Here is a 24,441-nt window from a genome sequence, read left to right on the forward strand (position 1 = left end):
GGAAATACATACAATAAAAATAAACGATATCTCATACTTTAGAGTTTACAGACGAAAAGACTGCAGAATATTCTCTCTAGAAAGAAACAAGAGTACTTTAAAAGTCAAAAAACAAATTTGATCAATATAGTCTTCACAGTTAAGTATAGTCTTGGAGTCTGGAAAATGGTTGAAGTGACTATGATTCAAAAACTAGGAAAAATGCGAGTGAAACTAAATTCTACAGAGCAATTTATTTCTCTGCATGTATTATGAAAATGATTTCAAAATCTATTTATAAAAAGATTCAAAACCAAGTACACAGGATCACTCTAATTGAAAAAAATCTATCGAGTTAAATAAATATGCTTTATTCTATTCTTAGACATAGCACAAGCGTTTGATAATGTCTGACATGTAGAATAAAGAAAATGGAACAAATTTCTCCAAAAAAATATGTGAAGCTATTGGAATCGTATACAGCGAGACATTGAATATTTTGTCTCCCCTATATTCGAATCTGACTTTATTTATTAGTATTTAATTTGATAGAGAAAAACGAGTTTGTTAATTACTACTCAAGTATAGATTGCTACAATGACTTGATTGACCGGAGCTTGCGTTCACATTGATGACTCTAGAAATTCAAAGAAGTATATGCTTTGATGTGGTAGCCTCGTAGCTGTTGTTAAGGTTACTGTTGTCTGGACTTTTTCCATTTTTTCTGAAGAAGTCGATCAGAATAGATTCTGGTAGAAATAATCGCTTTTTGCTGTTCATTATTATTGTAACATTGTGAAAGTCACCAAAATTTCCTGCTTAAAGTTACTTCTAGCATTCAACATTTAAACGCTAATATTTTACTGGAGTACTGAAATTTGCATTCTTTTTCCATTTTTTCAACCTCCTTCAACAACAGATTACTTCAATAAATACTCTACCCAAATACCCCATCTACAAATTTTTCGTAATATATTTTATTTTATAGCCCATATTATGTAACATTCTACGAGCTTCCAATCTTACTGATAATCGAATCAGTGACACATAAATAATAATATAGAAAAAACTAAATAGAAAATAATGACCTTCCTACGTATTTTCCTCCAACTCCAAATCAATTCTCCATTCTGTAAATGAAAGAATTTTTCTGCGGTCTGGTGGATTTCATTCACGGCATCAATCTTTTCTTGTTTTCTGTCGTCAATGCCGTGGTTCGAATTTGTTTCCTAAACTTTTTTTTGATAGGCAGCTCTATTAAAATTATTCAATTGCGTAATCAGAGCAAAAAATATCGATTCATACCGACCTATTCATCGAAATAAATATTCTTCCAATCACATTCTTACCAACCTTACTCATAACTAGAGCGTCGAAAATAATTGACGCCTTTGCTCTGGGAAATTAACCAATAAAATCAGAATAAATATATACAGTGTTTTCATAAATTAACGTAAATAACATTTTTTGAATAGTACAAGTATATATTGTATTTGTATATATTCTCACTTTTTTATAATCTATCAATTACATATAGAACTGACAAGAATTAACTCATCAATCTTATTTACTTATATGATCAAATAATTTTCTTTCTCTATTTGACAGTATTCATGTTATTATATTACAGGGACAACCTGTACAATCTAGAGATAGCAAAAATGTATTTTCAATCGATTTTTGAACAAAAATGAATTCTTTTTTAACTCGATAAAATTTATGGTTTAGCAGATATGTAGATTTTTAGATCGTTGTACATGTCAAGGAACCTCTTCCCCATAAAGAGACATTCTGAAGAAAATGATCATAAATTGTGATTATTTATTGGAAATACTCACAGAAGTTATTAAAACACAATCAAACGTTTCTAATTGATCTGCATACTGTCGAACCTCTTGTTACTTACATAAGGAAAAAATTGAGATGTAGACAAATTTTGTTGGTTAGCGTACAACTAATTAAAATGGACAAAAAAAATTATTCGAAGATGACACCTTACACTTCTACACACGGATTTTACAAAGGATATTTCTTTGAACTTGGAAGAGCATTTCAAGATTTTGCTTCATAGTGTCACAATGGACGTTTATTCTATCGATAATTTCGTTCCTTGTGTTTACTAGTGTGGCATAAAACAAGCTTCTAGTTATCCTCAAAAAAATGAATCCTTGTATTCAATTCAGGGGAATGTGGTGGCCATACAAATGGACCTCCCCCGCCAATCTACCTATTAGGAAAAATGTTTTTACATCAGTTAAGAAGTGCTTGAGGAAATATCACATAATATGGGTGGGAAATTATTTTGGACAAATTCTAAGTATCGCTGACCATTCAGGTTATTTTCAAAAAAATATGGGCCTACTAAATTACTACCCTCTATGCCTGCCCACATATTAACACAAAATCGAAGTTGATTCTTTCCTCACATTGTACCGTGAGAATTTTCATTTGCCGTCAGATAGTGGTGTAGAACAATTCATTCCGTCAAACCCATTACATGGACATACGTAATCATCCTTCAAATATTCATATTATTCGAATGTATATTTTAGAAAATATATTTATATATTATATATAAGTTCTGATTTCGCAACTTTAAAGGTCTAAAACTCAGAAACGAGATATCGTATGAGAAAATTGTTTCCATGTTACAACATTATCTTCATTTACTCACTCCCGAATTTTTTTTACCAAGACACGAAACATCCTGTATTTTATTTGAGGAGCTGTGATAAAAAACAATAAATTTGAGTGATTACTAGAAAATATTGATCAATAAACTTTTTTTTTTTTTTATTACAAAATATCACAATATAAATACAACAACAATAAATTGTAATCACAATTACATTTTTTGTATTTTTCCACAAAATACGGAATACAATAATGTGATTTTCCAAAAAACGAAACAAAAAGGTAATCAATTTTTTCACTATATATAACATCAATAATATTATTCAAGTTTTCCCTGCAACTTTATTCAAGTTTTTCCTACACCCTACACAATGGACTTTTTTTTGGCTTTGGCGTCTCTTGATCAGCAACATATGTAGTTTATTTCTTTAATACACTAATTTGAAAATTTGAAAATTGCTATATTCTTGTCTAAAGAATATAGGCGTTTACATTGCTATACTAAATAATAGCTCAATTTTCCTATACCACTTCAACATTCTTCTCAAATAGGTGTTGCAACTCGTCCTCGCCTTTGTTATATTCGACCACAGCTTAAGGTTTTACAGCTCCTGATCGTCTATCAATGATCACTGTGTCATCAGCATGCTTTGTAAAAGTATCAACACATCATGCTTATCCTTACATTTTAGTATGATTACTCCTCTTTCGTTTTCTCTACTAGTAATTTCACGTTCCTTTAGCTTGTCTGTACATTGTCTATGGGTATTCCATTCCTAGCAGCTTTTCTACCAACTCTAAATTTTTTAGTGTTTGAATTAAAACAGAACGATTGATAGGTTAGGCCACAATCCCAATTGAATATGGAATTTAACCTGTTGATTCACAAAGATGATTTAAAACTAGTACGGGTTTACGAAATATAGGAATCAAAACTTTGAAACTACGCATCATGGTACGTCCCAAACATACTAACCTTCAAATTCCTTCAGTGAAAATCGAATTGAGCCTTAATATTGTGGAAAGTTGTGGAATCAGAAAAGGTGCCCATAGTAGTGTGCTTATACGATGAACGTTTAACATAGAAAACGGGGACGACGATTGAAGTATTTTAAATTGAATGAAAGACTAACAAGGAGGTTCAAATGAATAACTAGGTACGATCAGGTAAAATCTTAAATAAATTCTTTCTGCAGATAGAGAAATTTTCGACATGTTTTAATACAAAAATAACAAAAAATATACGACTGTAACTTTGAAAATTATGAATATAGAATTTGATAGTGTATAAAAAACTGAAAATATATATATATATATAAAATCGAGATATTGCTAAATTACGTTACTTCGTACACATTCTATATAAAAGAAAAAGTGCATAAAATTTATATTCACTTCACAGCGCGATATGATGGTCGATGCAGTACTATTCTTATACTGTTTCTCATGTATTGTATACTATCTCTCTTTAAGGCTTTATATATTTGGTAGACAGGAAGTTGCCGATTTTCAAGTTACAGAGAAAATATACTTTCCGATTTAACATATCTTCCAGAAAATATGATAAGGTATGAATAAATTTTGTTTGGATCGAATATTTTTACTGTGAGACTCTTGCTTAAACAAACCTTACTGTTCTTTATCGTAAACAGTATGTATAACTGACGGAATCCGCATTGTGGACCTTTCTCGATTTTTATCTTCAACAGATCTTTTCTTATTGAATTCTTTTCTATAACTTTCTCAATCCATTTCACGCTAGAGCTACAAGGTGATTAATTGTAAATAACCTTCTCTTATAATTGTTAATTTTGTGGTAATGAGTTTTATTAAAATTTTGCAAAAGAAAAATTGAATTACGTATCGACATTGTAGGTACTCTTAGTAAGTAAGTATTGGAAGCTACACATAATTATAGTTCTTCCTATATTAATTGCAGATTAGAAAAACCCATGCCGACAATTTTGTTTGATCTACCATAGGCATAGATACCTCATTTTATAAATTTATCATTTTTATAAATACTTTTGAAAATATGTATATCTTATGCGAGAAAGTATTCGTTAAAAGGAAATCTTCATAAATTGGAGCACATATTTAGACAGATGCACTTAATTGTAGTCCTACTTGAAACTTTGGAGAAAATCACTATTATACTTCGATAACTTGCTAAAACTGAATATTAAATTATAAAAAGTAAATAGACGAGTGAATTGAATCTGCTTGTAAGGGAGTTTGGTTTAAGCAGGGTACCAGACGTGAGCTAAGCTCTTTTTGTATCTGACGCAAATAATCTTTTCGCCATCAAACTATCCTTGACGATTCGGTTATCGCCATCTGTTTTTTCAGCTTTCTGTGGTTAGAACCACATGCTGAAAAATCTTAACGCAATGTGTGTAAACTGATATAATTGTATTCTGGATAATTTGCTACCTTTTGCTGTATTACTTCTAATATCGCAACCCCGATTTCAATTTTTCAGTTCTGTGAATTATCCACAGCAAATCCCTGACTACTGGATGAATGGAAAATTTATTTAATCTAATTAATTCAGTAATTCTTATTATGATTGCATCATCAGATTGCTGAATATTTTTCTTTTTTAAATATTCGAATATTTTTAAAATAACTTGCTATGTGTGTATATATAAATCTGTTTTATTACATTCATAATTGTCTAAATCCTCACTACACTGTGTAATTTCATTTTGTTCATTCGCCCATGGTCTAAAGAACGCTATATTTCTATTTATTTAAAGAAATTAATGAATTATATGAATCTCACCAAACGACGCCACTGCTTATCGCAGAGTGTGGGGCAGGAAGATTTCGAAGAAATTGTGTACATACGTCTTCCGACAGCTTCGGCCAATAGAAATGCGTATATCTTTACGATTCGATTTTTTCATTGATAAACAGGACTGTCGGTTTATTAGATGTTTACCGAATTCTATACGGGAAGTAAACATTACTTTTCATTTATTAAGTTGCTATGGGTGCGTGCGTATTTATTAAATATTGATTATTCCTCGCATAACTGTCTACTGCAATTTATACTGGAAAAACTATAGTACTTCTTAAGCAGAAGAAAGGTGGCCAAACATCTATTCGTACTGATGTCAACCGGTAGAGATTCTCGATTCACTTTCTTGAAAAGTTCAGTTTCTCAAAAATTGATTCCAATTCATTCATTTCTATTCACTTGCATTTCAATGCCACATAAAACGTGTAGGTTTTCTTATTTAATCTAGAAACACTCTATATTCATTAATTTTTGACTACAAACATGAGACATACTACCAATTTTCCATTCCTTCAACAACTACAAAATAACGATGATGTACAAAAATGAATTATTATAAGTGATAGAAATATTATTTTCATTGGTACTGCCGTCTAAACCTTTCTTCAATTGTATCGGGCTGATTTAATGGATCGGTGGTGTTCCCACCTCCCTCTTCCATCAATGATGATTAGGGGCTGGAGATATGTCAGTGATTTTCTCTTATACCACTAGGTTCGTCTTTCTCATTCCCCCTTCTTGGACATGATTTTTGTTATTATTATCATTTGCACTTACTCCCAGCTTTTTTGCTCTCAATCATTGTCTCTACAAAGTTTTTGTAATTTAGTTTTTGGTAATCTTCGATTCTATTCCGCTCCCACTTGCTGCAATTGAGAATAATATGCTCCACGGTGTGTATTAATTTGCAATACATGCAATTTTTTGTGTAAGTTTTTCCAAATCATCTCGTATTCACGGATATTACTTATTAGGCGTCTTGTCCACTGTGCTTTCATTGTCTCGTTTTCTCATCTTTTCTGACACTTTCTTGAAGTTCTTTTTCTGTCTTTGCTTTTCTTGTAGGTATTTTCTTCTCGGTCTATGTAGCTTCTTTCAGTAATCATTAGGTCTATTTGTGTTATGCCAGTTATTACCTACAGTTCTACTCCTGAGGTTGTTTTGAAGTCTGACTTTACCCGAAAAAGTAAGTTTCTTTTAGCGATGACAACATTTTCCCACACTGGTGCCTAATACAAAATCATATAGTGGAGGGCGCTGCAAATGACCGCTTTTTTGAATCTGTTTGATTTGGCTCTTTTTTGACTTCCTCTTACTAGTGTTACCTCAGTTTTGTAGGGAGCCAGTTGAGTCCATGTATGGATCCGTTTCAAGTTCTCGTTGACATTCACTACAAGCTCTTGTTCGTTTTTTACCGCGCATATTAGTGCTAAATTGTCGGCAAATGGGAAAATACAATGGTTTTAGAAGTTCTTGTTAGTTTGAGGCTAAGGTTGGACCTAGTACCGAACCCTGAGGAGCTCCCGATCCCAATTCAAGTGTTTCCTCGTTTTCTAGGACTATCTTTCTTGATTCGAAATAACTAGATACTAACTTGATTAGGTATTTAGAGGTGTTTCTTTCTCGAAATTTGGTTATGATCAATTTGTGATAAGCAGTATCTTATGAATATTAATAACATATTCTGTGTCCGTTTAGCAGTTCTACAAGTCAATAATTAGATTGTTGAAAATTTCCGATTCTGAGAATATTTATTAGTCTGGAACTTTAATATCAACCACTGCTATGGGTTGAAAGTAAAATCGTTTTTTACTTGTACATGTTATTTACATTCCTTTTAATATAAATAATTATGTTGCAATCAAAAGCACCAATGTAACCAAATTTTTCCATCTTATAAGAATATAACATAATATCGGCAATGATAGAAAGACAGCAAGCAATTCGCTAAACATAATTGAACAATGACAAGTAATTACAAACAAGTATCAGCAGCAGATTTATAGAAAAAAGTATTTATCACCACGTGACATTGAAACTTATTATGTATAAACTCACGCTAGAAACTAGGCTATGAATTAATTGAGCATCCTTCATAATCTTCAGATTTTGCTTCTAGCGTTTAGGGTCTATATCCAAAATTTGAAAACTATTTGCATGGTAAACGATTCTCTTTAGATACTAACATTATGAGTGTTTTCCAGAAGTTAAACAATCTCTCTTCCAGATACATTTAAAATAGTATAACTAATAGGAAAAACGTTTTAACCGTAATGGAAATTATTTCCAAAAAAAGGCCTTGTAGCTCACTCCGAATTCGGATTTAAAGCTATTCTGCAACCAGCCGAAGATTAACTTACCATTGTAAAGGATGTAACGCTACCTATCATAGTCGCAAAAGGCTGAATGGCACAAGAAAAGAGGAGGCGATCCGATCCAACTGCAATTAGAATTAAGTAAATGGCAACTATCAAACTACATTCATCCAATCACTGTCAACACTTCGTCGATATAATGGCTGGAGATCACAGTTTCATGACTGCAGCTGCCAGAATTACAAGCTCAACCTCATAGAACTAAACAAGTGAATTGTGGAAAACCATAATAATAACAGCGATTTCAATAGCTTGTAATCACTAAAGCAGACTAAATTGTTTCAATTATATCCTTTGATTCAATATTTCATCACAAAAATTTTGCTTTTATCGAACACCAAACAAAAAAAATAAAACATAAAAGCAATATTTCAAGTTATGAATACATACGAATATGATAGAACATTTCATCACTGATACTTGATTTGAATGCTCTCATATACCGATAATCAGGCTGATTTATTTCATTTATAGTTTGTTATGCTATGAAATTATTAAATATATAATATAATCGCTTGTTTTCAGTTTTTACATAGATACTCCTTTATCTAATATAAAGTGTAATTTGTTGATATATGTTGATTTATAATCCTCAAGAATTCTTAATTTTTTTTAATAAAACCATGTTTTTGTTCGTATTCTCCTTCATTAATCTTATTCATTGAAAAAATATGCAGATTAATTTTTATCTGATGGGAATATAATCGATTCCCTTCATTACCAAACATTCATTCGACATTCTATTCAACAACCACAATCGATCATAAGTTTATAATTTTCTAAAGATCCAGCACATATTTCATCCGTCGAATATACTCCACGAGTATAAGCTATTAAAACGGAATGGACAACTAAGTCCTCGGAAACTTTTATGGAGTATTTGAACCGTATCAGGTCCTAGCTTTCATATATATTAATAAAGGGATTTGTGTGGCATGTTTCCAACATCCAAAACTTATTAGAGAGGTCATTTCACTTTTACGTAGTCACTAGTAGTTAAAACTAACAAGATACTATCCGTGATCTTTTTTATTTCTTCGATATAATATGAAAAATTTGAGAATTTATTTTATTAAAGTTTTCGTAGAAAAAGTTCACGTGTTTAAAATGAAACACGAATTTGTACCACCAACATTTCAGTTCCACTTATAATCATCAATCAAACCTTTCAGGGTTTCAGATTTCGAAAGTTTCAGGCACACATTTACATATTACTTCATTCGGAATCCTATTATAATTTTAAAACAAATATATTACACCACTCCCTCTATCCATTCACTTTAATTAAAGAAGGAATCGGGAGAGAAGAAATTAATAAAAAATGGTACGACTACAGTGGGAGGTCGAAAAATTACAGTGGAATATTTTTGCTACTCAGGAAATTTGAACTAGCAATTCATATAGTTGTTTTCTGTAAGAATTTTTTTCTTTTTGTTTAATTTCAAGCTATATTACTATGAGGCTATCTGATTAGGAGCTATGACTTCTTTTTCCATATCTCTTGTTCAATATTTTTTCCTACTTTCCCACTTTCTTACATTCTCAATTCCCCCCTATTAGTTTTACCTGCTTTTTTTCAATTCGTATAGTCTTTTTGGTATTCTGTAACGATCTTAATTGAGCTTAATGGTATTCTCTTTAATTGTTTCATTTTATGTTTCATCTCTTGTTCTATATATGTGGTTTTATTTTCTATATCTAAGCTGAATCTCATTTCTATCGTATTTTTACGGTGTATTTGATTTTGACATAGCTGTAGACAATAGTGGACATCACCTTCACTCCATTCATTAACAATTTCCGTTTTTTTTGTTTTTTATTAATTATTTTCTCACCAATAATAATGCTTCCTTGGCATTAAATAATTCAATAAACTTTCCCTAATTTGTATTTTATTTTCTGCTCTAGTCTATCATTATTTTCTCTTATTGATATTTATGAGGTTTTTACTTGTTTTCCATGTGTTTGAATATTATGCAATTAATCTTATTTTGCTTTTATCAATCTCTAAGTTTTATTTTTACTTATTTGATGCCCACTCTATTTAGCTTTCCGGATTTGGTAATAATACTAAAAACCTGCAATTATTAATTCATATGATTCTTTATTTTGTTTAACACCTATCTTTGTGGTAATTCACTGATCCCTTCGTTGTTTGCTTCTATCACATTTCCATTGCTTTTTCATTGCTATTTTCGTTAGATCTTTATCTCTCCTTTCTTCAGTTCTTTGAATATATCTACCATCCTTATTAGGTCCAAATCATTAGAACATTGATGAATTTTCTCATGTTTATTTATTAATTTTTCATGTAATCGTTCAATTGTAAATATTATTTTTGTGATTCTTTCACTTGTAAAGCCATATTGTCCTTATAATTAATAATAATTTCGACCTTATTTAGTTACTCTTTTCTCCATTTTTCTAGTCATGATTGTAGCTGATTTGCTTGTTATACCTTGAAAGTTGTCATTTTTTTTGTCTATACTTCTGTAGATACGTTATAATCTACCGGAATTTTCAGTATTTATTCTCGTTCCATCTATATATTCCATCATTTCAGTACTTTGATGTTTAAATTGCCTCTACTTCATCTTTCCTTATTTTTCCGAAACTACTGCCTATTTCTTTCGCCCCTTCCTCAATATCCGCAGTCCTAAGCTTCTCGATGTATTCCCTTCATTACTTCATCTTCCCCCCATGATTATATTCTTTTGCTTTTCTTCTATATTCAAGAAATTATAACCTTTTTTTTAATAATTTTGATGTTCTATCGATCAATTTATTATTTTCCTCATAGTTTTATATTAGTATAGGTCCGACATGTCTCAATAATTTCTCTTTTGTTTCTTTTACTACAAATGAAACTGATTTTCTCATTGTCTCATGGTGTTTTTAATCCTATCTATTTTATTTAAACAAATCCGTACGACATGCTAAGACCAGTATAGGTCTTCGCAGTTCGGTCGACCAAATGAGGTGACGACGATTTTGCAGAAAATCCCAGAGCGTTACTAGATGATCGTCGACTTAAAGTGCGCGAGATTGCAGACTTAGTAGGCATATACAAAAGCAGGGTACATTGCATTTAACTGAAAATGTGGACAAGAGAAAGATGTGCGCAAGATGGGTGCCGCATTTGCTCATAATTAACAAAAATAGTGTTTTTACACCGTTTCTTAACCACGGATCATTTAACACCCGAAACAGAAAAACAATCATAACAACGAAAAACAAAGGGAGAATCGGCTCCAAAAAAGACAAAGACCATTCCATCTGCAGGCAAAGTCATGGCGTCGGATTTTTAGGATGCGCGTTGGATAATTTTCAATGACTATCTTGAAAAAGGAAAAAATATCAACGGCGAGTATTATACAAACTTATTGCAACGTTTGAGAGAAGAAATCAATCAATTGGCTGAGAAGAAAGTGTGGTTTCGTGAAGACCATGTACCACATGCTCACACACCCTTTATTGCAATGGCCAAAATTAATGAATTAAAGTTTGAATTGCCTCGGATTGTTTTCTCTCCCAGACTTAAAAAAATGGCTAGGTGTTGAAAGACTTTCTTACATAAAGAGGTATCGAACTCATTCAATATACAAAAAAGTGTATGCGACTAAAAGAAGGTCACAATGAAAAATAAATAAATTTTTTCCAGAATTTTTGTGTTTTTCTTTGTTGGCAGAAATTAAATTTAAATGGTTTTGCATAATTTCAAGTGTCAATTTTATCTTTCCTACAAATTTTTTTTGACAATGCTCAGCAACATATACTTAAAGTCTTTTCTGTTGATGAAAATATGGATTACAGCTTACTGAAAATCATATGTGATAATAATTGTCAACATAAGTCACGATCATATTTATGATTTATCAAATTAATCTTTCCGTCATCGTAAAATGATTCTGAATTAATTTCTAATCTTCAACTTCCACTTTATTGAATATTATGCAGATTCAGTAATGTAATATTTTATACAATTCACGTGACAAAGTAAAGCTTGACAGATACAAAGATACGCTCGACGTTAAAATTCAATTTATGTGCTCACAAACCGATATCAGTATCATTTGATAGGGAACGTTTCTCGTAAACGACCAGACAATTCGTAATATTATATCGGTCTTTTAACCAGACTAAAATAGCGTACCAGTCATTAATCAACGAAGCGTTACCACGGAAACGAATTAATTATTTGTTTTTATATGCTGTCACGTATCTAAAATTCATTAGCATGCATGCATGTAGAGTGTTTTCTGTAGATCATATAATTTTTCAAGAAAGTCGAATTCTCGAAATATATTCTGTAATATACGGCAAATGTAAACAGGTAATTTGCTAATTTAAATACAAGATGCGTTAGAGGAATTTAGGATATTTCGAAATAAAACGTGGTAAAATGTGGAGGGAAAATTTCTTTGATGTTTGTTAGTTCTTCGTGAAGCTTTTGATGATATGGACCACAAACGTCATTTTCATTTGAAATTGGGAACCTCGATAGAGCTCTCAACATTCCTTATTTACCATTTTAAAAATTCTATCAAAAGCCAAGTGTAGTACTTGATATTATTAGTCTACGCGTGGTATGGTGAAATCCCATTGGCCTGCACGATTTTTGTAAGATAATAATAATAAATAATAAAAATAATTATTTTAAAACTCCTAATATCTTTCAAATAATAGAAAAACATTGATGAATCCACAATACTTTCCAATATGTTCTATAAATTCTTTTATGTTCGACACTTCAGTGTGAGATATATATATATATATATATATATATATATATATATATATATATATATACAGAGCCGGATTAAGCTAGGAGCTTGGGGGGCTATAGCCCCGGGCCCCAGGTCCAAGAGGGCCCCATCATTTGGAAATCATTCTGTATTTCTTGATGTGTTGATACCACAAATCTAACGTATTGATATTATTTTGTGAATTATTCCTGGTTTCCTAATTCCTTAAGGGGGCCCCGTCATTATTTTAGTCCCGAGCATTATAAATCTTAATCCGGCCCTATATATATATATATATATATATATATATATATATATATATATATATATATATATATATATATATATATATATTATACAAGTGTCTCTTGCACAAAATAATTCATAAGACGTTCAATGCGTATTTTTGGAAAAAATGTAAAATCGCGTTAAGTAGTTTATTCTATTGAGCAATCTAACGGCTTGTCAAAATATCCGCTGTGGGGTGAACAAATGCTTTTTTTGTGTGTTTTGTGAATATATTTATTCGATTATAGACCTTATTTGGTACTAAAAGAAGTTCAAAGTCTCCTTCCGGAAACGTGGTTGGATCAAAAGCGCATGCAACACAGGTCACAGGTGAATGCATAATCATTCCGATCGTCAACGACCAAATGACGCCTGCGACCGTGGAAGCGACTTAACCTAACCAGTGGAAAGGTGACTCCAAGCCCGCAATATTGAATAATGGAACCACCTGGTACATAGACTTCTCCAGGAAAAATGGCTTAAAATGTAAAATCTTCCAATGATCCTGAAAGAATTCCGTATCTTCTCGAAGGCAACCTTTACAAGTAATGATCATAGCGTTGCATAGACAATGCTTTTCGTCATATAACGACTCTTGGTACTAGAGAAAAACAATAAGAATTATGCACCTTGTAGTATAAAAAGAACTTATCTCTGAAATTTGAACAAAACCCAAAATTTTTGAGGGTTCAAATTCTAGTTGCATCACCTGATATATTCAATATAAGTTAATAGAATAATGTAAAATGTATTGATAGAAATTATAGCTATACAAAATATTATCAAATAAGAAATACCCAGAATCGATCTAATAGCTAAAATAAATGATGTTTTCATTCTGGAAAAATGTAATATTTTCACTAGTAAAATTGAAGCACATTATGTAGGTATTAAATTGATAAATCGATTAGAAGAAAGAATAATTTGAGGTAATAATTCGGATTGAAATGTTCCTAAATGTGGAATTATTGAACCTAATACATGAAAAACAAACGTCAATCAACAACTAATCATCGGTATATTCCTCCCACTTTCACTGCGTTTGTAGATTACCTGAGGAAATTAATTATTACGATGAGATCAGAATCAACGAATCCATCATTCTGATCGCTTGATCACTGCAGATGCAAAATGGATTTTATATGATAATCCATCATCAAAATCACTACTTTCTTGACCACCATCCTAAATCTAATCATTGGCATTTATTACCTATTCTTACAAATTTTGTGAAAAGCTGAGTGTTTTAACGACTTTCGACAAATTCATTCGTCTGCTTCTAGCTCAAACCCTAGCAAGGATGTTGATTCCTTATCAAATATCCCAGCCGCTTCGAAATTGTCAAATTATATTGTCGAAAGAATATTTTTTTAAGAAGGTTGTACTACTACCATTAAGGGCCATTAGCACGTAACAATATTATGCTTACCCCATAACAAGTTTTTGTACATCACTTTCAATAAATAATATTATATAGTTTGATGTCTTTTATGTACTTTATTATTTCTCTATTTGTTCTAAAATTATTAAATTTTTGTTAAAGTTACTGGAGATTTTGTTTTTTTATTCCTTTTGAAATTCTGAACAATGCACGAAAATTTTTTCAACCATTAGTACCACATGGCATTTCTTTGGATATTCTATAATATTGTGTAATTTGGGTATGTTGGAGAGTCAGTCTTAATATTCAAAGTTAATATAACCAGCTGGATGTTACTGTTAGTGGATCTATATATTGCGACTTGAGGTTCTGGAAACTATTCCAATCACTATGCCGTTCTGTTAACACCTTTTTCTCAATTAACTTCTTGATGAAGTCGAAGATACAATTATGGATACATATTTGAGATATAGAGACGACAATTCTCAGGTACTGTTAATACAGGTGTCAATTCAGTCGCAGCAACACCATTTATGTTAGATTATAATATTTGTCTAATTCTCATTTATTCAAACTGCCTCACACCTGAAACCAATGGAATGGTTTTCTCCTAAGTTACTTGAACGTTTTTTCTACAGTGAGGTAGATTTCTATATACGTTTCTTACTTACTTAGTTATAAACTGACACAAAGTATACTAAACTAATCACTTTCCACTAAACTATACTCTAAGACTTATTAATTCATTTATATTAACAACTTAACTATCCCGATGTGTTCGGGATGAGATCAGATTATTCTCTGACTATGCAGCTGATAAACAAGTTAGTATTCACACCAAAAAGAATTTCTCGAATAATTATAGAAAGTAAATTAACAACCAAATAAATAAAAAGACCTGCCTAGAAATTGGTTCTAAAAATATAAAATATAAGCTATTCACCAGTATATGTATAAAAACAATATCAAAGTGTTTCCAAGTACCGCCGCATTCGCCAAACTTCATACTTTTCTATCAGAACCGAACAGAACCAGTTTCACGGTCCATGTCGTGGAAAAATTCGATAAAATAACCCCAATTCCAAGCTCAATATGTGATTCGCATCTTATAATCAAGCAATGCTTTTTCAAAAACACCCTCCTCAGCACCTGAATTACAACTAGACATCCCCGAGGCTTCACTATCCCCCCGACAGTTGCTAGCTTTAACTGCATGAAAATTAATTAACCTCTATTAATATTGATTACCCAATCGCGATAAGGTAGAACACATTTCTCAGCCCCACATGGTCATCTGTCGGCAATACAAGTTTTCTACGGTTTTGTTGGAGCCTAGCCATCTTGTTCATCTGCCAAATGACCGACGACAGGAATTAATACAGCCGCAGCTGTATCACAAAAAGCTGTCTGGTCTATCGAGCCTTTTGTTTTAAATACTGCACTCAAATTAAGCGCGATTGTAGGCGGACACATACGCAGGAAATGATTAGAAATTTCATGAAAATCACCACAATCCCAGTAACATTGATCCTATATCAAAGCCATTCCTAGATTATACCATACCCCACTTGAAAATGTCTCTATTCATCCAATGAAATAAACAACACGTCTCGATCTAGAGTTGTTGCTTCATGTTCAGCTGAATCAGCCCTCTCGTTGGCGTCGGTTTATAAATTCAAGAGAACACAGCTGAGTAACATATTTGCTCCTTAGCTTGAATGGTCCAGAGAAAAATTGTTGGGCTTGCAAATTTCTATCGAATACATTTTGTGGCACACTGATATCATTGGAAAAGATTGTATATGACGGTTGCTACTTAGTTTTGAGATATGTCTACTCTTATGTGAATATGTCAAATTTGACATTTCCATCATGAAGTTTGACATTTTTAATAGTGGATGTACTCAGAATGTGTTGTCATACAAGTGCTATCAGAGTTGTTTACAAATATTATTCAAAAACAATCATCTTGGTAACATTCAATATTGCATGAACATTTGGCTATCAAAAAGGTTTGTTCGCGTTGGATACTTCATAATTTGAGAATCGCTCAAAAAGAGCTCGTGCCTATTGGTGCAAGAAATGCTGAAAAACTTCAATCGCAGTGCTTCAAAAGACGTTTATAATATCATGGCAGATGACAAATCATGGATCTATGCATATGAATCCGAAACTAAGCAACAATCAACTGTATGTCTTCCAAGACGAGCCAAATCCAAGAAAAGCTGTTCACGCACGAAGCACTTCGAACCAAATGGTCGCCTGTTTTTATAACTGTCGCTGCCGTTCCGATAGAGCAACGTAAAATGGTCAATTCTAAATTAGACACCAGCATTTGTTTGCCAGAAGTATTTGAAAAAATCAGAGCAGATGACGAATCATTCTCCACCACAACAATGCGAGCTCTCACACATCAGTTCAAACACTCAAAACATCGAATTGATGGGTCATCCGCCGTGCAGTTCTTATTTAGTACCTAATGATTTCTTCTTATTCTTGCACATCAACATAAATGTGTACTGGTTCTAATAGAGAATATTTTAGAAAATAACGAAGTTACATCTAATTATAAATATTTATTATTGGAATTATCTCAAAACTTATGTAGCATCCTTCGTATTGTACATGACTGATTACATAATCTAATGCCTGAATATTGTTCGCTTTCTAATTAGTTTGGTTTACAATAAAGACTATTCCAATGTTATAAAGACATAATATAACATGCTTTATACACATCAGATCATCAGTAGATTGTGGAAAATACTCTTTACCAAGAAGACGACGACTAACGTAAAATTTGAGGAAGGCATTTACTCTAATTGAGGAAAGTTATTGTTAGTTCGTGATAGAAAATTTGGTATATTAACTTCTGAAAATTCTTCCATAAATCTGTTTACGAATTTCATAGTCTTCTTTATTATTATCTAAGGCTACAAGTAGAGATGTAGGTATAGTATATAGAAATGAATTTAATATTAATGTTATGGAAATAAACTTACTAATTTACTGATTTTCTGGTTGAAAGTTAAAGTGTTGACTAAGATTAATAAATGATGAGGCAGATGACGGTTAGTTACGTTAAACTTGTGTTTATTCAACTCCAATTAATTTCCTCTGTTTCGTGAAGTTAGAATGCAAATAAACTAAATTAGATACTTCTGAAAGCGTTGGTGAGCAAAGATGAACCAACATAAGAAAAATTAAACATTTAAACCTTATTGCTTATTGTGTTATTGAATACTTAGTTGATGATAACTAGTTTTGTTCCATTTATATATGAGTTAACAAACCACTAAATTGTTAGGCCTACATACGAAAGCCAATCAGTTGTAACGACTTTGAAAGAAACGTATAATGAAACTAAACCAAATTTTGAATTCAAAATTCAAAAATAATTTGAATTTATAAAAAATTATTTGGATTTATTTGTATCGTTACTAAAATTACGTTGGTTTTTGATGTGTTTAGATTGGAAGGTTTTCTCTGTTTATGTATAACTAAATTCACAATATTAAGGATATTTTATTCTCATTTGTCAGCTCATTGTGTAATTCGAAAAAGTATGAAAAATGTTTGTGATTTATTCACTTTTATAGGACAATTTTGTCGCTCGTCGTGCTCTTTAAAACGCATGGGACGAAATAGCATCTTATGAAACTTGTATTATACGAGGATTTACCTGGCCTGACCTCGAGATGGCGGTTGCTGCTTGAAAAATACCACAGTATTCGAAAGTACATAATCTATACAGTATATGTTCCAAGTTTGAAGACTCCACGTTGTTTAGTATTTGTTTGGTAGTCATCAATAGTTAACGTTTTCAGTGAATTTGTAAACATGGAAAAAATTGATCATCGTTATGCTAATATAAAAGCTGGATTATGTTCTACTCTGACTGAGACTGTGAAAGAATAAAATATTGGGTAACAGAGGCCGTATGACCTGCGTAGAACAGCATCGTAGTGGTCGGCCAAATGAGGTGACGATTCCAGAAATGTTGAATAAGGTCTACAAAGCGGTACTGGAGGATCGTCGACTAAAAGTGCACGAGCTAGCACACATAGTAGACATTTCAAAAAGTGCGGTACATCGCATATTAATTAAAACTTTGGACATGAGAAAGTTGTGCGCAAGATGGGTGCCGCGTTTGCTCACAATAGAACGAAAACAGTGTCGTGAAGATGTTTCCATTGAGTGTTTGGCAATGTTCTACAGACATAAAGCCGAATTTTTAAAGCGTTTCATAACTAAGTATGAAACTTGGGTCCATAACTTACCACCCGTAACAAAAGAATAATCAAAATAATTGACTGAAAAGGGAGAACTGCCTCTAAAGAAGGCAAAGACCGTTTCATCTGCAGGGAAGGTCATAGTACCAGTTTTTTGGGATGTGCGTGGGATAATTTTCATTGACTATATTGAACTATCAACAGCGAACTTATTGCAACATTTGAGCGAAGAAATCAAGCAAAAACGGCCGCATTGCAAAGAAGTAACTGTTGTTTCATCAAGACAATGCACCAGTTCACACATCCGTTATTGCAATGGCCGAAATTAATAAAAAGTTTGAATTGCTACCTCATGCACCCTATTCGCCAGATTAAGCCAGCTTAGAATATTTTTTGTTCCCAGATTTGAAAATATGGCTGGATGGTCATAGATTTTCCTTTAAGCTTGACGATTAAATATGGCTGGGGAAAGTCTATGGACTTAAAAGGAGATTACGTTGAAAAATAAGTATACTTTTTTCCAAAATTTCTGTTTTCTTTGTTCGGTCAGACACTTATGGGATCATCCTCGTAAATAACTAATTTTGCCAATTGTGATTAAGACATGACCAAAGGAAATAATGTCGATTATTGGATGTTAAATTTCTAACAAAGTATCTATATTTCTTTATATTGTGTAACTGATACCTCGAATAAGATTTTTCAGCTTTAAAATTCCTGTTCATGAGATTGTACTCCTCTCTCCAATTTTTGTTGAGATTATTGAAAAAATGTCAATGTTTCTTTTTTGAATTCTAGTTCTTTCATATGATTGCTATATTTAACGTTTCAATATCCACTTTTAAGCGATTTCTAATAAAATGTAATACTTGTTTTCGGTAAATGTGCTGCAAGTAACAATAATAGATACGTGAATTGTATGGTGTGTGTATTTTTCTGATAAATTAATCAATGTGATACGTCTTCTTGTACCAGAATAATTTGATTTCATTTATAGCAGTCAATTCAATAAGTTCTATGAATTTTCTAAAAAGGGTTTGAACATTTTATGTTTTACTTTCAATTTTTTCTTGTATTTTTTTTGGCATTTAATGAACTCTTATGTCTTTCTTTATAGTTCCTGAATTTTCTTATTTTTGCCATGCGGAGTATGAGTTTGCAGCGACGCGACGACTCGTAATTCAATACAAAGTGCGACTATATATTATCTATTAAAAAAACATTGATAACTGAAAGATACCTAAAATTTTCGTAACGCCATCCGTATTCAAGATAAAGGGCGTTGAAGAAAATTATACAAATTTTTCACGATTTTGCCTTTACTTCATACCAGCATCATTTATTACTTCATAATTTTCTAATCAAAATATCTCGAAAACGGTTCACAATTTTATCAAGATTGTAAAATTGAATGATGCTTAAGTTCATTCGAAATTTTTCTTAATAAATATAAAATTGAAAGTTTAGTTCAATACTATATGCTGCGAACCGTGTAACTAGCTCCCTCTATGAGAGTCAGACATAAAAACAAATTCATTGGATGTATCAACTTCCAAAATATATTCTTATGAAATTTCAAAACAATTTTGTTAGTAGTTGCAGCAAAATCGTAGAAAATGTGTTTTTTGAATGAGCAAACCCCAAATATGTTTTAGGTTGCTTTATATCCTAGAGACGGGATTTCCTTTTTTGAAACACTCTGTATATTGGCGTTGGTCCATACAAACCTTTGGAAAAATTGAATTATATAACATATTTTGTGGAATACAAACTATGAATCGGATATCATTACTCAGTTCATATTATATTTCCATTTATTACAGTCAATAGAAAATGATGTCAGATAATTTTCCATAAGATGAATATTTTATATCACAGTCCCCACAAAATCACATTCTCGGCAATACATCTCCAGCAGTTAATTTACCTTCTAAATATGCTATGGCCGGTTCACTTGCCCACACAAAATTAGTAGATAACTCGGTGAATACGGCACGGTCCATATTCTACCTAAGGCGGAAGAATTTTCAATTATCATCCATTTATAAATAATTTCCACGTACTAAAGTATGTATATTGCTTCTGTAGGGTACCAATGAAGAGTACTCTGTTCCTAGGTTAAAAAACAATAATTAAGCTAATTATAATTCAACAAATAATTTTGGAGTACAAATTAATTGGCAACTTGAATTTAATTCTCATGTTTTCATCACAAAAACAATCCATGAATCCATCAGTTGAGGGCACCGTATCAGTTTACCGGCGACCTTAAAATCGATAACTCATTAAAAGATGCCGTACGTGCTGTTTTTGATGAGACTTTCACACTAGATTAATAACAGTGACTTTCAAATTAATTTTGATCCAAAATTAGTAACGCGCGGTTGAGAATAATACAGCAAGATTTATATAATAATATTATGGCTTTTTATCACATTAAAGGTTAAAAACATCGAAACAAATAAAGATTGAATACAAAATGTAGCCAAATAAAATTGAAACTATCGAAATTATATTATATATATTATATTATTATATATGCAACTGAAAAACGAAGTAAGAATTATATTTGTTTGCTAATATTTCATTTACGTATTGTGTTCGGAATACGTAGTCAGTGATGGTTTGAAGCTACACGATTTCTTACAAATCCCCAAATGAGCCTCCTCGTGATCAGGTGATTAGAGCAAATCGGTTTATGCCGCCAACTTCATCTCATGTCAAAGAGTCAACATAATCTGAAAAAGACCTGAATATCTTAACAAAGTCAAAAATCTTGATAGGAGTAGAGGAAATAGTTCAAAGTTTTTCTGGCTCAGTGTTATTTTGCTGTAGGATTTTCGGATTACTCATGATAAGGGATCAGATGATGTTCCAATTTTTCTTAAGTGTATCGATGTGCATTTATAATGTCCCCAATGGAGACTAAAGGAGATCTTCCGCAGCAAGTAGAGACACTCCTTAATATACTTCTAGAAGTGCGATATACATGTCGCTGAACAAAAACTTGGGCGTTACGAGGATTGTTTATTAGTCGATTTCGTTAAGAATTTGCTATTGCCGTTGTCTTGCTTATTCGTTGTTGTTGCTCTGCTCGTTTCTCCAGTGCCTCTGACTCTTCATGTTTGGCCTTTTTAGTGCCATGTTTGATAATATCACCGATAACAGAAACAACATGTTTGTTCAATCAGCAATTTCTCGAAATGACACCTTTCCCAAGACAAAATATCTGAACTCTTTTAAACTCACCTACCGTAATTTACATGCCTTCGCAATCTATGCATGATAAGTCTTTTATAGATTAACGCTCAAAAACAAATACTGTGCTTATACCAAAAATATCATCAAATAAAAAGGACGCGATAAAAATGTAAATAAAATATTTTCGGATAATATTTACTAGGTACTCGAGATACAAGATACAAAAACTAGATTGCTTGAGAATGGAAAAGTATTAAGCACATAAATTAGAATGGGTCTGTGACCGTGAAATGAGATTCTACAAAAACATAAACACTAGAACGTAAGTAATTGAGCTTCCGGGAAAGTACGCATCTCCTTTCACTTCATTCAAATACCGCACAAGTCCGTGATAAATCTAAATAGCTCCACTTTTGTTGGATATTTTCTTTGACGGGACTTAATTACTTTTGATGGCGTCTATGATCTATACTTTCGACAATTGTATGCTAACAATCACCGTAGGATGAATACTGGGTTTTTTAAACACTGTATGAGTGATAGTACTGTGAGATAATAGTGCAGAAAATTGGCCATTAATCGAACAGATCAAAAGAGGTCAATGACTCAAGCCTGTCGCTCTTACAAGATTAGTTAACCGAGATTACCAAGTCATGAGAGAGCCACGAGCTTTACAATCAGTGATCATTTCTAATAGTTTCCAAAAATTTCAGGGTTTTCCATTAGATCGAAAAAATGGGCAAAACCAATATCAGGGAAGACTATTATTATTGAAGATGTACCCAGATACCAAATAACAGTAAATGTGATGGATACAGGCGCACTTCCCTGGTAGTATTTAGGCAGAATCTACCATTGATTACCAATAGGCTATGAATTAAAGTCTCTTATTGGTTGTTGTTAATCGCTGGTACGTTTTGTATAAACATTGCTAATCGCAGGTAGATTTTGTCTTCCTGGGAATACTATGCGTACTATTGCCAATAGGAGGTAGGATTTGCCTTGATGTGGCTAATCAGCGGTATGTTTTATCTTCATTCATGAGTTTGCTGATAGAAAAGGAAAGATATAGTAAAAGGAACAATACAGGCTTCATTATTTTATTATTTATACAAAACATTTTAAATTATTACAGTAACATTTTTAAGTTTAGTGCGCATTTGGTACTTTTCTATTTACATTGACGAGATTTCTTCTCCCTTTTGAGTGTGTTTTTTCACCAGTTGCAGGTCGACGCTTTCTGCCTATAGTTACACCTGGTTTCCTTCTGGAGATGAACGTTGGCTGAATTTTTATTGAAGCACCAGCTCGATTGCCTAGGCCAAGGGTACTACCGCAAGTACTTAAAGATGTATCCCAACTATTTTTTGTTATAGCTTTATCCAGCCTTTTTAAACATGTGTTCAAAAGTACTTAACATGTACCAAACTTATTATGTTGTTCTCGTAGTGCATATAGGAAATGTTCAAACTCATTATTAGTAGCATTTTTGCTTTCTGGGACTGACAGTGTCTCAGTATTTTCATTTACAGCATCATAATTTAAAACTATTCCATTTAAATATGGATTATTTGAGCAGTTGATGGACTTAATTTTCACAAGCGGTGCATAAAAATCCCTTTCCTTGGCGTTATATCCTAATGCCAAAACTGCCACCGAGTATCTATCATTAGCCTCAGTTGCAATAGGATCAGTATAAAAAGAAAACACAGCAGCCTGATGCTTACAGAGGTTTCCGAGGATTCCACTTGCACATGTGCAATGCCCCATGCATATGTCTATATCATAAAATAGCTGCTCACACTTGCCACTGAGTACTTGAAAATTATCGTTAATTTGAAGTATGTTGTGTTTGGTCAAGTATGACGTTTTTTGCAGCAGATTATGAAGAAGATTTTTTATAAAGTCGGACACATATTTCGGAAAAGTGGTTAGTTAAATTGCCGAGTGTACTACTATCCCTGTATGCCAAACACCATGCATGTCGTTACTCCCAGTACGTATGCAAATAAGATACCCAATTTAGATATTTCACATTAATTTATATTAATAAAGTGGATTTGAAAATATTTTCCGCAGTTTCAATTTTTGACTTAATGTCAGCCCATAACACTGTTTTTTCTTTCGATTGATTTACCACTTCATGACGAAAATTTGTTGGAAATTTCAAATCAGTATTCATATTGGAATGTAAAATAATAATCAAGAGACACTGACTACACCACGCGAAAAATAAAACAGAAATGCACGACTCAAAAAACATGCAATAATACGTGTGTAGACAAAATATACCGCTGTTTAGTAAGGTCAAGAAAAATCCTACCACCTATTGCTTATCAATGGTAGATTCTGCCTAAATACTCGCTGGCAAACACAAAATTAAACAGAGTTATCAATAACATATTTCTGGTTAATTTTGTGAAACACTAGACAACAATAACAACGTAAACGTTCTGTTTACGTTGTCTAAGGTGAGAGGTGTAACTCCAATTTATGATAAAACTCTACCGCAAATTAGAAATGTTAAAGGAAAAGTCTTTGATCATCCACTCTATGAACCACAGGTTACTGGTGACAAACTTCTTTACATAGATTACATGAAAACTAGTCTCTGATGATAAATGACTCTACTGATATTCTGACAAAATAAGTATGATTGTATCAATTCTTTGGCAAAAATATTAGATATATCAAAACGTTTCTTGTTCTACAAGAAGAATATTGTGAATAATACAGTTTTTAAAATACAAAAATACTTGTATATTCGTAACCAAACTCAATTTCCTAAAAATAATGACAAACC

General features: G+C 32.2%; 1 protein-coding gene and 1 long non-coding RNA gene across 2 annotated transcripts in view; one reads left to right on the forward strand and one right to left on the reverse strand.

Moving 5' to 3' along the window:
• LOC130890732 (5-hydroxytryptamine receptor 2C-like) overlaps nucleotides 1–24,441 on the reverse strand; it is a 397,879-nt gene that overhangs the window by 145,578 nt on the left and 227,860 nt on the right. The window lies entirely within an intron of this gene.
• The window catches only part of LOC130890733 (uncharacterized), a 76,460-nt gene that overhangs the window by 16,329 nt on the left and 35,690 nt on the right, over nucleotides 1–24,441 (forward strand). The window lies entirely within an intron of this gene.

This window comes from Diorhabda carinulata, chromosome 2 (assembly GCF_026250575.1).
Source record: "Diorhabda carinulata isolate Delta chromosome 2, icDioCari1.1, whole genome shotgun sequence".
In the NCBI taxonomy this organism is placed as follows: Eukaryota; Metazoa; Arthropoda; class Insecta; order Coleoptera; family Chrysomelidae; genus Diorhabda; species Diorhabda carinulata.